This window comes from Vidua macroura, chromosome 37, assembly GCF_024509145.1.
Source record: "Vidua macroura isolate BioBank_ID:100142 chromosome 37, ASM2450914v1, whole genome shotgun sequence".
Taxonomy (NCBI): Eukaryota; Metazoa; Chordata; class Aves; order Passeriformes; family Viduidae; genus Vidua; species Vidua macroura.
In genome coordinates this window covers 629,083-642,995 of record NC_071607.1, presented here as the reverse complement: position 1 = coordinate 642,995, position 13,913 = coordinate 629,083, and the positions used below count along the sequence as shown (strand labels likewise).

At 48.4% G+C, this 13,913-nt stretch overlaps 1 protein-coding gene and 1 long non-coding RNA gene across 2 annotated transcripts in view; both read right to left on the bottom strand.

The window, feature by feature from the left end:
• Positions 1-13,913, bottom strand: part of LOC128821280 (serine/threonine-protein kinase PAK 3-like) — a 74,604-nt gene that overhangs the window by 20,656 nt on the left and 40,035 nt on the right. The window lies entirely within an intron of this gene.
• LOC128821285 (uncharacterized) overlaps positions 1-13,913 on the bottom strand; it is a 41,670-nt gene that overhangs the window by 2,849 nt on the left and 24,908 nt on the right. The window lies entirely within an intron of this gene.

The window sequence follows — 13,913 nt, the reverse complement described above, 5'->3', positions numbered from 1 at the left end:
AAATGGGGGAGAAGGTGAGGAGGAACAGTTCCCATATGACACCAGTGCGAGTCACAGGCCCCAAAGTCAGAACCCAACATTCCCCAGCTAGAGAGAGAGAGAGGGTACACCCCATGGGCTGACCTATGGTTCTTCTTGCATGACCATGGGGAAAACATGGGAAAGTGGGATGAGTAACCTCCTTCTGTCCTGGCAGCACGCGTGCGTCAGCTAAAGGAGGGAAACACTAACTGAGGGAATTCCAGTAAAGTAAAGGAAGCCTCAACCTCCCACAACTTAGCTGCCAAGTATGATCTGTCAGATCCCCTTGAAAGTACCTGTACCATGTATGTCCAGGAAAGAAATAATAACCAGGATTAGAGGGGCCCTGCCTGTAGGCAGGGAGAGGCATGGGAAAGCCGGATCTTCTGGACGTTGTGGATCCAATGGCCTGGCACATCAGAGCCACAAAAATATGATGCCTTAGTTGATAACTGGTGCACAGTATGCCATCGGGACATGTGGGGGCAGAACTTGTTTCCATTGCTGGTATGACAGGGGGATCGCAGCAATTGACCCTGGTGGAAGCCGAGGTGAACCTGACTGGGAAGGAGTGGCAGAAACATCCCATTGTGACCATCCCATTGTGACCATGCTCTGTGTATTCTGGGCATAGACTTCCTCCGGAACAGCTGTTACAAAGGGACTCAGGTGGGCTTTTGGCATAGCTGCTGTAGAGGCAGAGGACCTTAAGCAGTTGAACACTTTACCTGGACTGTCAGAAAACCCGTCTGCAGTAGGACTCCTGAAGGTGGAAGACCAACGCGTGCCAATTGCCACCTCGATGGTGCATCACCAGCAGTATCAGACAAACTGAGATGCCGTGATCCCCATCCACAAAATGATCCCTGAACTGGAGAGCCAAGGGGTGGTCAGCAAAACCCACTCACCCTTCAACAGCCCCATCTGGCCTGTGCGCAAGTCTGACAGAGAATGGAGATTGGCTGTGGATTATCGTGATTTGAATGAAGTGACTCCACTGCTGAGAGCTGCTGTGCCGGACATGCTGGAACTCCAGTACGAGCTGGAGTCCAAGGCAGCAAAGTGGTACGCCACTACTGATATTGCTAATGTGTTTTTCTCCATTCCTCTGGTAACAGAATGCAGGCCTCAGTTTGCTTTCACCTGGAGGGGCGTGCAGTACACCTGGAACCGACTGCTCCAGGGGTGGAAGCACAGTCCTACCATCTGCCATGGACTGATCCAGGCTGCACTGGAAAAGGGTGAGGCTCCAGAACACCTGCAGTACATCGATGACATCATTGTGTGGGGGAACACGGCAATAGAAGTATTTGAAAAAGGAGAGAAAATCATCCAGATTCTGCTGGAAGCTGGCTTCACCATCAAGAAGAGCAAAGTCAAGGGACCTGCCCGAGAGATCCAGTTCCTGGGAGTCAAGTGGCAAGACAGACAGCATCAGATTCCAACTGAGGTCATCAACAAGATCACCATGATGTCTCCACCAACCAGCAAGAAAGAAACATAAGCTTTCCTAGGCGCCATAGGTTTTTGGAGAATGCACATTCCTGAGTACAGTCAGATCATGAGCCCTCTTTACCTAGTCACCCACAAGAAGAGCGAGTTCCACTGGGGCCCTGAGCAGCAACAAGCTTTTGCCCAAATTAAGCAGGAAATCACTCATGGAGTAGCCCTTGGCCCAGTCAGAGCAGGACCAGAGGTGAAGAATGTGCTCTACTCTGCAGCTGGGAACCATGGTCTGTCCTGGAGCCTTTGGCAGAAGGTGCCTGAGGAGACTCGAGGCCGACCATTAGGATTTTGGAGTCAAAGCTACAGAAGGTCCAAAGCCAACTACACTCCCACAGAAAAGGAAATCTTGGCCACCCATGAAGGAGTTCAAGCCGCTTCAGAGGTGATAGGCATGGAAGTACAACTCCTCCTGGCACCCCAACTCCCGGTGCTGGGGTGGATGTTTAAAGGGAAGGTTCCTACTAACCACTGCACCACTGATGCCACATGGAGCAAATGGATTGCTCTCATCATGCATCGTGCTTGTATTGGAAACCTGAATCGCCCTGGGATTTTGGAGATAATTACAAACTGGCTGGAAGGTGAAAACTTTGTTCTCACTGATGAAGAGGAACAAGAGCAAGTGACACATGCTGAAGAAGCTCCACCATACAACCATCTACCAGCAGAGGAAACACGTTACGCTCTTTTGACTGACAGTTCCTGTCGCATCATAGGGATGAACCAGAAGTGGAAAGCAGCCATATGGAGCCCCACATGACAGGTTACACAAGCTACCGAAGGATAAGGTGGATCAAGTCAACTTGCTGAACTGGTCCTGCCCAGTCTGAACCCTTGCACACAGTAGATGGAGATAAAGTCCCTGTAGTACATATGAAAGGTATTTTAGGAAAAACTGTTTGGATTAATCCTACCTCAGGCAAAGACAAACCCATCTGTGGGATTGTTTTTGCTCAAGGACCGGATTGCACTTGGTGGGTAATACAGAAAGATGGAGAAAGCCGTTGTGTACCACATGGAAGCCTAGTCTTAAGTGAGAATAGTGTGTAAGGTTTCATTGTGATACAGATGCGAAGTAGAATAAGGGGTGGATAATGCCCCAGATTGAGAAGCAAGATATATTCATTTGCCATCTGTATAGCAGTTGTCTTCTGTTAAGTGGGCAGTTTTCCGTATCTCTTCCATAACCAGTCCTCTCTCAGGGGAGACATCTGCTAATAATGGGCTATTGAATGTCACTGCATGACTGATAAGAACTATGACATCCCATTGTGAGATGCTCCACCCAGAGGGAAGAGCCAAGCATTCCTAACTGGATATAATCTTGAGTTTCTGGAACACCAGCATGGCTTCTCCTGCACTGGATTTCCCAGAGGGACAGCTGCCTCTTCTACTGCAGGAAGACTGCACCTTTTTTTCTACAGGATCACTGCTCCAACAGAACCACACCTGCCACTCCAGGAGGACTGCAGCCATAATACCCAATTGGACTGTGGCCAACACCCTGACTAACAGGGTATCAGGTTGTATTCTGACTCTGTCAGTGCTATTTTGGTTCACTGCATTGTTTTTGTTTGTGTTTTTTGTTTGTTTGGGTTTTTTTGTTTTGTTTCGTTTTTTAAAAAATTATTTTCTTCCCTAATAAAGAACTGTTATTCCTGCTCCCATATTTTTGCCTAAGGGCCCCCCTTAATTTCAAATCTATAATTCGGAGGAAAGGGGTCTACATTTTTCCATTTCAGGGGAGGCTCCTGCCTTCCTTAGCAGACACCTGTCTTTCCAAACCAAGACAGTTGGTGATCCTTGTTCATCTTTCTCAGGAATAATTTTCTTCACCTCAGTGAAAGGCTTGAATGTTTTTAGCTGGGATCCACCTTGGGCCTGATCCTGTAGAGACACAAGCATACCCTCTTCCCCACGTTATTAAGGAAAAGGGGTCCATAATCTGTTTTGTTTCAGGGTCTTTGATCAACACTGGTGGTCTTTCTTTTAATTGGGCTTCGGTTGAATTTGAGAAGTGCCGGAGGATCCGGGAAATAGGTTCCATGTGTGAGTTGTTAAAATAATTTAAAACATAAAGGGCCATTGCCAGTCTCTCAATGGGAGATATAGTCTGGACTCCCCCTTTCTGTTGATTAAGGACCCATTTGATGGTGCAATGAGTCCTCTCGACAATGGACTGTCCGGTGGGGTTATGGGGTATGCAGGTGACTTGTCGTACACTCCATTGATCTACGAATTGATGGAACTGTTTGGAAGTGTATGCAGGGCCCTTGTCTGTCTGTATTTCTTTCAGAACGCCCAAGGTGGAAAAGGCTAACATATAATGTTTGATGGCACCTTTGGTCTTTTCTCCTGAGTGTGCTGAGGTGAAGACTGCTCCTGAGAACGTATCTGTAGATACATGAATGTACTTCCGTTTACCAAAAGGAGCATAGTGTGTCACATCTGTTTGCCAGAGCTGGAGACTCTGCAATCCCTGGGGATTGACTCCAGCTCCAGTAGATGGAAGGGCATAGGATTGGCAGCTGGGACAAGTGATGACAATTGTCCTGGCTTGGTCTTGAGGTATTTTAAACATTCGAACTCGGGCAAGTATGTTTTGATGGAAGAATTCATGACTTACTTTTGCTTGCTCAAAAAATATCATTGTGCTATCATTGCCAAAGTATTGGCTCTTCTAAAAAAACTGATAATGGTCCGGGATATACATCCAGTTTCGGGAATTCTTACAACAATGGGGGATTGCCCAGACCACCGGCATCCCACACAATCCTACAGGCCAATCTGTAGTGGAAAGATCCCATAAAGAAATTAAGAAACTCATAGAACAGCAGCATAACCCTACTTTGTTGATTACTCCAGTTGAGAGACTGTGCAAAGCCCTATATGTCTACAACTTTATGAACTGCACTGATAGGGAGCCAAACTCCCCCATCTTAAGACACTTCTATAATAACACCAGAGCAGTCTTAAAGGAAAGGCATCCAGTGCTCATTAGAGATCCAGAGTCAAAAAATATTCAAGGTCCATACCCATTACTAACTTGGGGAAGAGGGTATGCATGTGTCTCCACTGAGCAGGGTCCCAAGTGGATTCCCGGAAAATTCATCAAACCTTACCTGGACATCATGCCCACGGATGACACACCCCCAAACCATGCTCCTGAAACGTCTCAGCCAACTCAGCCAGACATCTTGGTCGCGTGGAGACGATGCAAGAGAAAGAAAACTGTGCCACCTAATCTCATCGCCTGCATGCTGATCACCCAGCGATACTTACCAACTGTTAGAGACACAATTCCTGCTACCCCCTTCCCCTCTGATTTAACCTCCTTTTCCCTCTTACCACTTCCCTCGACCTTCTACCCTTTATCCCTAGCCCAGAGTTTTAATTTATTTTATAATCTTTAATAAAGGGGGGAGAAAGGAGGGAAGGGAATTAAAACACTTTCATTAATACATGTTTTGTTTTATTGTTATACCAGAACCACCCAAACAACAAACACCCAGATGGCACCAGTTAAGACACCCCACAGCCATCTGATCACTGCGACCATAATTACCATAGTTGTATGGCTTCAAGCGGCAAGGAGCTGGATCGTTCCACAGCCCAAAGAAAATGTGTGGGTCACGCTGGCGAAATCCATCAGACAAGACCACTTCTGTATGGCCATGGGCAATGTAGACAACCCGTTGTCTATGTGTCTGGTGGGAGTCCCTCTGTCCAAAAACGACTATCCTTATGCAGGGATGAAACCTAACCCGGTGGACTCCTGGCTTGGGTGGGTTAGGACCCTTCCACATGCACCACAGGAACCCCAGGAATTGGAACTACTGGGGTTGATAAGAGCCTATTTTTGCATTCGATTTTATTAGAAGGCACCACAGGCAAACCATCGAGACACCATCAGAGATATTTCTCCAACTGACAAAAGGTATAATAATGACTGGTGCAATTATACAAGCATCATATGGTCCAAGTCCTACCCATATCCCAAGGAGCTCCCCAGGGGAGTGTTTCTGATCTGCGGGGACAGAGTGTGGGCTGGGATCCCCTCCAAGACCAAAGGGGGTCCCTGTAGCCTTGGCAAACTTACCACGCTGACACCCAACAAGACCCAAATTTTAGACTGGAAGAAAGAAAGTCAATTGGCTCGCAAAAAATGATCCAATGGTGAATTCGATCCAAATTGTGACTCAGAAATTTATGACTGGGGCAAGGGCAAGAGGGTCGCTGCATCCATCTTTCTACCCTGGTATGTGGCAGCAAAGGCCCTCAGTGAGATTTCTCACCTGGGGTGTTGGCTAAGTAAGCAGGCCAACGCTACGTCCACCATCCTGTCAGACCTGCTGGCAGACGAAGAAACCACCAGACATGCCACGCTGCAAAATAGAGCAGCAATAAACTTTGTACTGCTCGCCCATGGCCACAATTGTGAAGATTTCGAAGGGATGTGCTGCTTCAACCTGTCATCAAGAAGCACGTCCATCCAAGCAAACATCCAGCGGATCCAAGCACAAGTTAAAGATCTCAAAACTGAGACCCGGGCTGTGGATATGGGAAATAGACTGCTCACACAATGGGGTGTTCCTGGGTGGGCTGTTCTGATCTTAAAAGGACTATGTTGGATTTTGATTACAATTTTTATTATTTCCCTTGCTTTAACCATCTTTAAGAAGACTTTAGTTAAAACCTTAGGGAATGTTTATTTAATTAACAGAAAAGGGGGAGATGTGGGAGGGGCCCCTGGGCTGCCCTGGGAAGTAACACAAGTATAAGTGAACTTATCCATCAGATGTTATGCCCTCCCTGATCTATGTCAGTCAACAGTTGGTCTACTCCCCTGTTCCAGAAAGTTCACTGTTCTCATTACCCCTATTGGTTCTTTCTGTAAAGCCACTCCTTTCCCCTCTCTCCATTGGTTCTGTGTACGTCACTCCATCCTTGTTCCTCCCCTTGGCCTTTCCCCTATTGGTTCGTTTGTACCCCGACCACTCCTACCCCCCCACTGCTGTGTGCCCTGGCCCCGCCTTCCCTCGACACTCTCAGAGCCTGTCTCCCTTCCGAGCGGTTGTCTCCCCGCTCTGCTCCCACCTCCCTCTCCTTCTGCCTCTCCTACAATAAACCTTTGTGGAATACAGCAACCTGAGCGTTCCTCCTGTTTCTCTGGTGGAGCTATCCATAACTATCTGGGCACCTGCGGATTAGCCAGCTGCGGGCCACTCCGCTGGACTGGATCTGCAGGCACTATACAACAATTTGTCCTTTGGGAAGAAACAGGGGTGGGTGGAAACAGTGTGGCCAGAGAACGAATTGCTCAGGATCTGATGCTATCATTCCTGGAGCAATTTCGATCTCTTGTGGTGTGTGTTTGGTGTCCCCAATGACGATGTACTTACAGCGAATTTGGTGCCAAGTACCCTGCTGTTGTGGGTTCACGGAGACAAAATGCCAGTCAGTGTCTTTCAGGTGGAATGGTTCTGTCAGCTGTAACCTGAAAGGGTCATTGATAGAAGTGGTGGTTAGAATAGGTTCGCCTAAGTCATAGCAAAGCTTATTTGGTGTCATGTCCGGTGGTGGACCAGCAGAAGTGGTCTTTGAAGCATCTGCTTCACTTAGAGAAATTGGGATGTTACCGTGCGCTTGGTCTTTTTCGCTTCCCTCATTCCCTTGGCCTTTCTTTCTGTGTCTGCGTGCCTGGCAGACCAGCGCTCCCCATTTTGGTTTTTTTTCTTGTTGTTGATCCCTTGGGAGTGCTTGTAATTCTCCTCCCCTGCTATTTTTAAATTCATTTTTTGCTATTTTTAAATTCATTTTTTAAAAATTCATTCAAAATTGCTTTTTCAGGGGACATTGGTTAACCCAGTGCCCAAGGTTCTTACAAAGTAGGCATGGCTTTGTGGGGTCAACTATTGCTGGTCTTTGATGCTGCCCAGTGTGCAGCTGTGCTGATGGAATGGGCGCTGGGCTGGCAACGGTGACTCTCTGTGGTGGTCTTGGCAGCAGCTTTGGTCTGGTGTCCTGAGCCACACTCATCAGAGGCACTTTCCTCTTACAAACTGGAAGCATATCTTTTAGTGTGGAGGGGGTTCTAAAGGTAAGCTTAAAATTGCAGTTCGACACTGTTCATTCGCACTTGTAAATACCATTTCCTCTAAAACCTCTTCCCTTGCATTCTCTTTCTTAACTTGGATTTCAATAGCTCTAGTTAACTTTTCCACAAATTTCAAAAAGGACTCTGATGGTAGCTGTTTGATCTTACTTATGGCTCGACAGGGCCATCAGGTTGAAGGGTGAAGAAGGCTTTTTCAGCTGCATCTTTGACTCTCTCAAGGACTTCCACAGGGATTACTGCAGCTTGGACTGGGGCCAAAGACCATTGGCCCTCACCAGAGAGATGCTCAGTGGTAGTTGGCATGCCATTGGCATCCTTTGCTGTGTTTGGATCAGCATGCAAATCTGGGAGAGCCTCTTTCAGCACTTGTTTCCATGCCAATTCCCATAGTTTGAATTCTGTAGAGGTTATGAGGCACGAAAAAAGCTGTTTTAAATCATGAGGGACTACTACAGTCCTACCCAGTTCATTTTTTAAAAGGCCACAGAAGTATGGGCTATGTGGGCCATACTCTTTGTGTGCTTTGCAGACCTCTTTCATTATTTGTTGTGCAAAAACTTTCCAATTAGCAGTTGTGGCTCCTCCCCCTTGCCCTGATGCTGATATGTGATGGGGGCAAGTGAGAAATTGGGACCCTGTATTGGAATTAAGGTTCCCTGTTCCTTAATTCTTGAATTGGAAGCATTGGAATCACTGGTGCGGCTATAGGGACAAGCAGTGGGCCTGCCCCCACTGTGGGAACCTGGGGAGGGGGCAGGGACACCGTGGGAACGGTGGATGGGGGGAATGGGGACAGGGGGGTTGGCAGGGGGCAGGAACTCCTGGTGACATCACGTCGGCAGACACCCCCTGGCTGGGGTAGGGGGGCAGAGCTGAGGGAGTGGCAGGTAAGGTGCGGGGAGGGAATGTATCATGAGGATCGGGGGGGGGTGAGGGGAAAGAAAGAATTTTTGGGATGCTGAGGGGAATAATGGGAAGAAGGAGACCAGGCAGGGCACGGTGCCACGTGGCATCCTCCATTTTCTTGGCTCTCTGGGGACTGAGAGCCATTTTGGTGGTCACTGCTCTCCGAAAAACTAACACGTGCTCAGGGTTTCTGAGCTGGGGAGATGGGATCAAGAAGAATTCCACGTGGTCTGGCCAGGACTTTGTGGACAGTCGGACTTGGGCACTTTAAGATGCTTAGGGAGCCGGTGTTGCTTTTTCGTTCTTTTCTCCTCTCTCTGACTTCCTTGTTTTCGCCCGGTTACCATTTCCCGGAGCGCTGGCCAGGCGCTTCCAGGAGCCGCCGGAGAGAGAGAGAGGCAACAAACACCTTTGTGGGTTCATCTGATATGGACAGAGTTGTTTAGAGAGCGCGAGCAAGACCGGGATAAAGAGACTCAAGAGATTGGACACTTGTTGTGCAGTTCAAAGTAGGTTGTATTTGCCTGATCGCCGCACGTACAAGTGACCCCGATCAGGGGTCCAGACAAAGGTTTTATAGGGGAAAATAAGAGATAAGGTGAGACCAATAGAACAATGCCCAGTGTGAATACATTATAGGTAAAATCCAATGGGAATAACTCCAGGGGGAAGGATGAATACACGTAAAAATACAGAATAGAAACTCCAGCTTTAAGTTTAGGAAATAGAAACTCCCATCTCAGATTCACAAAGCCCTTTTGCTCCGTTTGCGTAGCTGCACACTGCAACAAGCCGGCTTCCCTGGGCATGAGCAGAGTCTGCTTTCTTTAAAACACCGAGTTTTGGGGTAGAGGGTTCAGATCTGGGGTGGGGAGAAATAGGAAGAGCAGAGGTACATTCCTTGTTATTTGGCTTTTCCTTCACTTCCCTTTGCTTGAGTAAAGCTGATCGAACTTGCAAACTCCAAAACACAAATTTAGCTGAAGACGCGTCCCCAGACCTTCCCAAGGTTATCTATTTGTGACCCACCGCGTCCCAAAAGTGGGTGTTGTGGACTTGTTCAGGAGAAACTTGCAGGAAGTGTAGAAAAAGCCACCATACAAACGGTTTAAATTTTCCCTTAAAAAAGGATACGTTTCCACTAACTAAAATTCCTATAATCTGATTATATACTCCTTTCTTTGCCATGCTTAGCTTAGCCCCCCATTTTAGATGTAAAAGGCACATCACAACCTCACACCAACCAAAAACAAACCCGAATTCGCTACTGATTTCCAAAAACCACAGTTAAGAAACAAAAACACCCAGCTTTTAGCCCTGTACAGCGCAGCAGCCTGTGCGGCTTTTAAAACTGCCACCGGCTGCAGCATAGACTCCCCCACACCACATGGCTGAGCCGCGGATCAGCGCTGCCTGCGCATGGCAAGAAAGCCCGAGTCGCGGTTATCCTCCCGCTGCCCATGCCTTCCCGCCGCTCCCGGGAGCCACCGCCACCGCCACCCACTGGGCCGTGGGAGAATCCTAATGCGCCACGCTGAGGGGGCAGGCAGAGCCCGCCCGCCAACGCCGCACTGTGGGAAAACCCGAAAGCCGTGTCACGCTGCGGCCGCTGCCACACAGGTTTTAAAAAGGGCAGAGCCGCACTGTCGGGGGCTGTACCTAACGCACTATCGCTCCCAATTCCGCGGGGCTGTGCAGCCTTTCCATTCTCTAAATAAGAGCGAAAAAGAACAAGTCCCTCATCAGGGACTGTTTTTGAGCTTACCACCCCCCAGTGGAGCAGGAATACTCACCCAATTCGGTGCAGTCAGTGTCCTGGTCTGGTGGGGTGTTCTCTTCACCTGAATAGGACTCCTCAGGGCAGGAGAAGCTACGCTATTCTCCCTCTCGGAAGATCTGGCTCACCAAAAAGGAGCTGCACTTTCCAGAGGTGCAGAACATCCACAAGTCTTCTGTGGAATGAATTTCAATGTCTCTGCTGGAGAGCTATGTCCTCAAAGCTCTGCCAGTGAATGCCAAGCTGTCATAAAGTCTCTCCATGGTCTTGTGAGGCTCCGAGAGCTCCAGAGTGTCCCGTCGGGGCGGCAGGATCGGACCTGCCCCACATATGGGTGCCAGAATATTGGTATTAACACTACTGAGGACGGCACGTGCCTTTGCTTGTCTGGTCCTGCTGCTGAACCAAATAGTGGCAACTGTGGTGTTTCACCCCAGGGACACTTTTGGCTAGCTGGATGCTGCGGCTGGGCGCGTGGAGACAAATCCAGACATGCCCGAGCTCCGGCAGCGGCGGGATGGAGCTTCCTCTCGCAGAGGGTCTGCTCCCTCAGGTTTTCCTTTGCCAGAGAGGCTTTTAAGGCAATGGTGAAGGAAAGGAGTTGGTTCTGATGGAGGTTTTTAACAGAGCTTTTACTCTGGCCTGCAGGCTTCTGAATCCAGCAACTGCTCCAACAGAACTCCTGGACCGCATGGTTGCTCTCCCTTTTACCTGGGGGAGGGGAGGAGGGATGGGATACGGAGCCCACCAACATGGGAGAGGAGGTCTCAAGGGACAAAGGACACCTGGATGGCCCAATGCCCCCCGGGGGTAGAGGGCATCTTTTGAATCTGCCCAATCACTCGATCCCCTTCTGGAATGCCAGGAGTGACAGACAGTGCTCGGCAGGGGTCAGGGTGGGGAAAGGAGGAGTGATTGACACACCTGGGAGGAAATCTTCGGGGAGAAACACAAGGTTGGGGGGTAAACCATGAAATCACACTGCAACACTGGACCGGGACCAGGCAGAACCATATTTGGTGCACCAAGAATCATACTGGGACCACATTTAGGGCTACTGGGAGCATGCTAAGGGCAACTGGGTGTTTCTGGGATATACTGGACATGATTGGGATCATACTGGGACTGACTGGAATTGTACTGGAGGTGACAGGAACCATAGTAGTGGTGAAAAGGCGCAATTGGGAAAATTCAGGTGGCAGCTGGGATCCTATTGGGAGCAGCTGGCCCATGCTGGAGTCATACGGGTATCATAGTGGGACTGACAGAGTCATATTTGGAATGACTGGCATAGTACTGGGAGTGTCTGGACATTACTGGGATCATACTAGACTCATACTGGGATCATACTTGGAGCAACTGGGACCATGATGTGGGCAAATGACATCCTAGAAGGAGTGACTGGGAGTGACTGGGTTCATACTGTGTGGCAGCACATTTCTCTCTCTCTCAGGATTTTTCATAGAGGTACACAGAGAGAAAGAAAGAGAAAACAATTTCTATTTCTGCTCCCTGTTTTTCTTGTGTGGAATGTGCTTGGAGAATTGTTTACCTGGGGTGATTGCTTAATTGGATTCTGGTGAGGATTGTTTGAGCCTGGTGGCCAGTCAGATCCACCTCTCTCTGAACTCTCGAGAACAGGGTCACAAGTTGTGAGTAGTTTGATATGATAGTTAGAGAAAGTAGGTATGTAGTTTTAGTATCTTCCTTTATACAGTATATTAATGTATTATAGCATAATTATAATAAAGAAATCATTCAGCCTTCTGAACTGATGTTGGACATCATCATTTCTTCCCATTGGGTTTGCCTGCATTTTACAATAATACTGGAAGTGACTAGGGCCATACTAGACTCCTACTGGGAATGACTGAGAGTGGAAGGAGCCATACAAGGCATGACTGGGAGAAACTGGGACCATGTTGGGGGCAACTGGGATCTTATTGGGAGTGAATGGGGACATAAAAGCTTGAATGGAGTTTCTATCCCATGACATTCCTGGGGAGCAGCAGCAGCTCTGCACTCCCAGCCTGGGGAGTGGGAGCAGGGGAACCGCTGGCAGCACCTTCGGGACACAGCCAAGGGCTGGGGGGCTCCTCCCCCGGCTTCATTTTCTCTCCCCAGTTCAAATCATCCCCTCCCATTCAAATACCAATAAAAGTTTCCTTTCCCCAATTAAACTTTTCTCCCCAATTAGGCTCTAAGCCCCCTCCCCACCCCCAGCTCCTCCCAGCAGGACCCGGCCAGGACCTTCTGGAAACAGGAGTGGAAAGAGTTAGAAAACTCATCATTATTTTTTTGACTTCTGGAGGATTTTCCTGTGGCTTTCCTGCAGAAAGCCCTTCCTTTCTGGGCAATAACTGAGGGGTCCTCTCAATCTCCACCCCCTTTCCAGTCCCTTTTCCTCAGCTGACCCAAACCTGCAGATTTTGGGGGATAGGAGGGGTCGATCGGCTCGGGAGTCTCAGAGGTGCCCCCAGGGAGGCCCCGAGGCCCCAGCGCAGTTCCCTCCGGCCCCTTGGAGCCAGATTTGGAATCTCCAACTCTCAGCCAGCACTGTCCATGGGATTCAATCCTCCCTGCAGGGTTTTCCCCCAGACCAGCTTTATTTCCAGAGGGTTTTGTGGTTTCCCTTTGAGCTGGGGCCTGACAGCACTGGAGCGGCCATGGAGCGGGGCAGGAAGGGCTGTGGGATGGCACCTCCCCAAGAACCTCCAGAAGGGGGACAAGGGCTGGGGGCGAAATAGAGAATAAACACGGGATTATAGAAAAAGGAAAAAAAAAAGTTAAATATATATGATATCTAAAATAAAATAAAAAATAACAATGAAAAAAATAGCGACAGAGCTACTTCTCCTGTGACTTTGGGTTTCTTGTCTAAGTTCCAAGCTGCGTCTGAGCCAGCAACCAATGGGTGGGAGAAACATTGCTGCTGAAGGGCCTCATATTGCCAAAACTAAAGTGTCGAGTATCAAGTAACATCTTGAGGTTACAGAAATTCCAGCGCCCATGCTGGATTCCTTCATTTGAAGTGGAAAGCGAGAAGCATGATTTCAAAAAGTTAAGATTTCAGCTGAGGGTTAGAGGCAATTCATAGTGATCAGGATGTAAGTTAGGTAGGTAGACAAAAGGTTAATGATTATTAGATGCTTAAGTTAGAGCTGATTGTTATATTGTTTGCAATTATGAGCTTGTTTGTAGAAGGAAGAGGAGTAAGTGAACATAAAAGAAACCAGAAATCATATAAGAAACCATAAGAACATATTGAAACCATAGAACAATGCCCAGCACCTGGGCTTTACACCAATCACGAAGCAGGGGGCCTTGGATCATGGCAGAGGGTCACAGAGACCTGATGAAGATGTTCCTAGCTTCATCCCTTAAGACCACTGACCCAATTCAAGACCACCGACCTCTTTCAAGAGAAGAATTGTGCCCTCATTTTAATACAGGGCAAGGATGGGAGGTGCTGGGGTTTTGCATATGCATTGTATGTAAGATCTCAGGAAATAAATAGACGGTAAAGAACCTTGTACAGTGCAGTCACACCTTTTAGGGACGACCCCCGTGCCACTCACCAGTGTA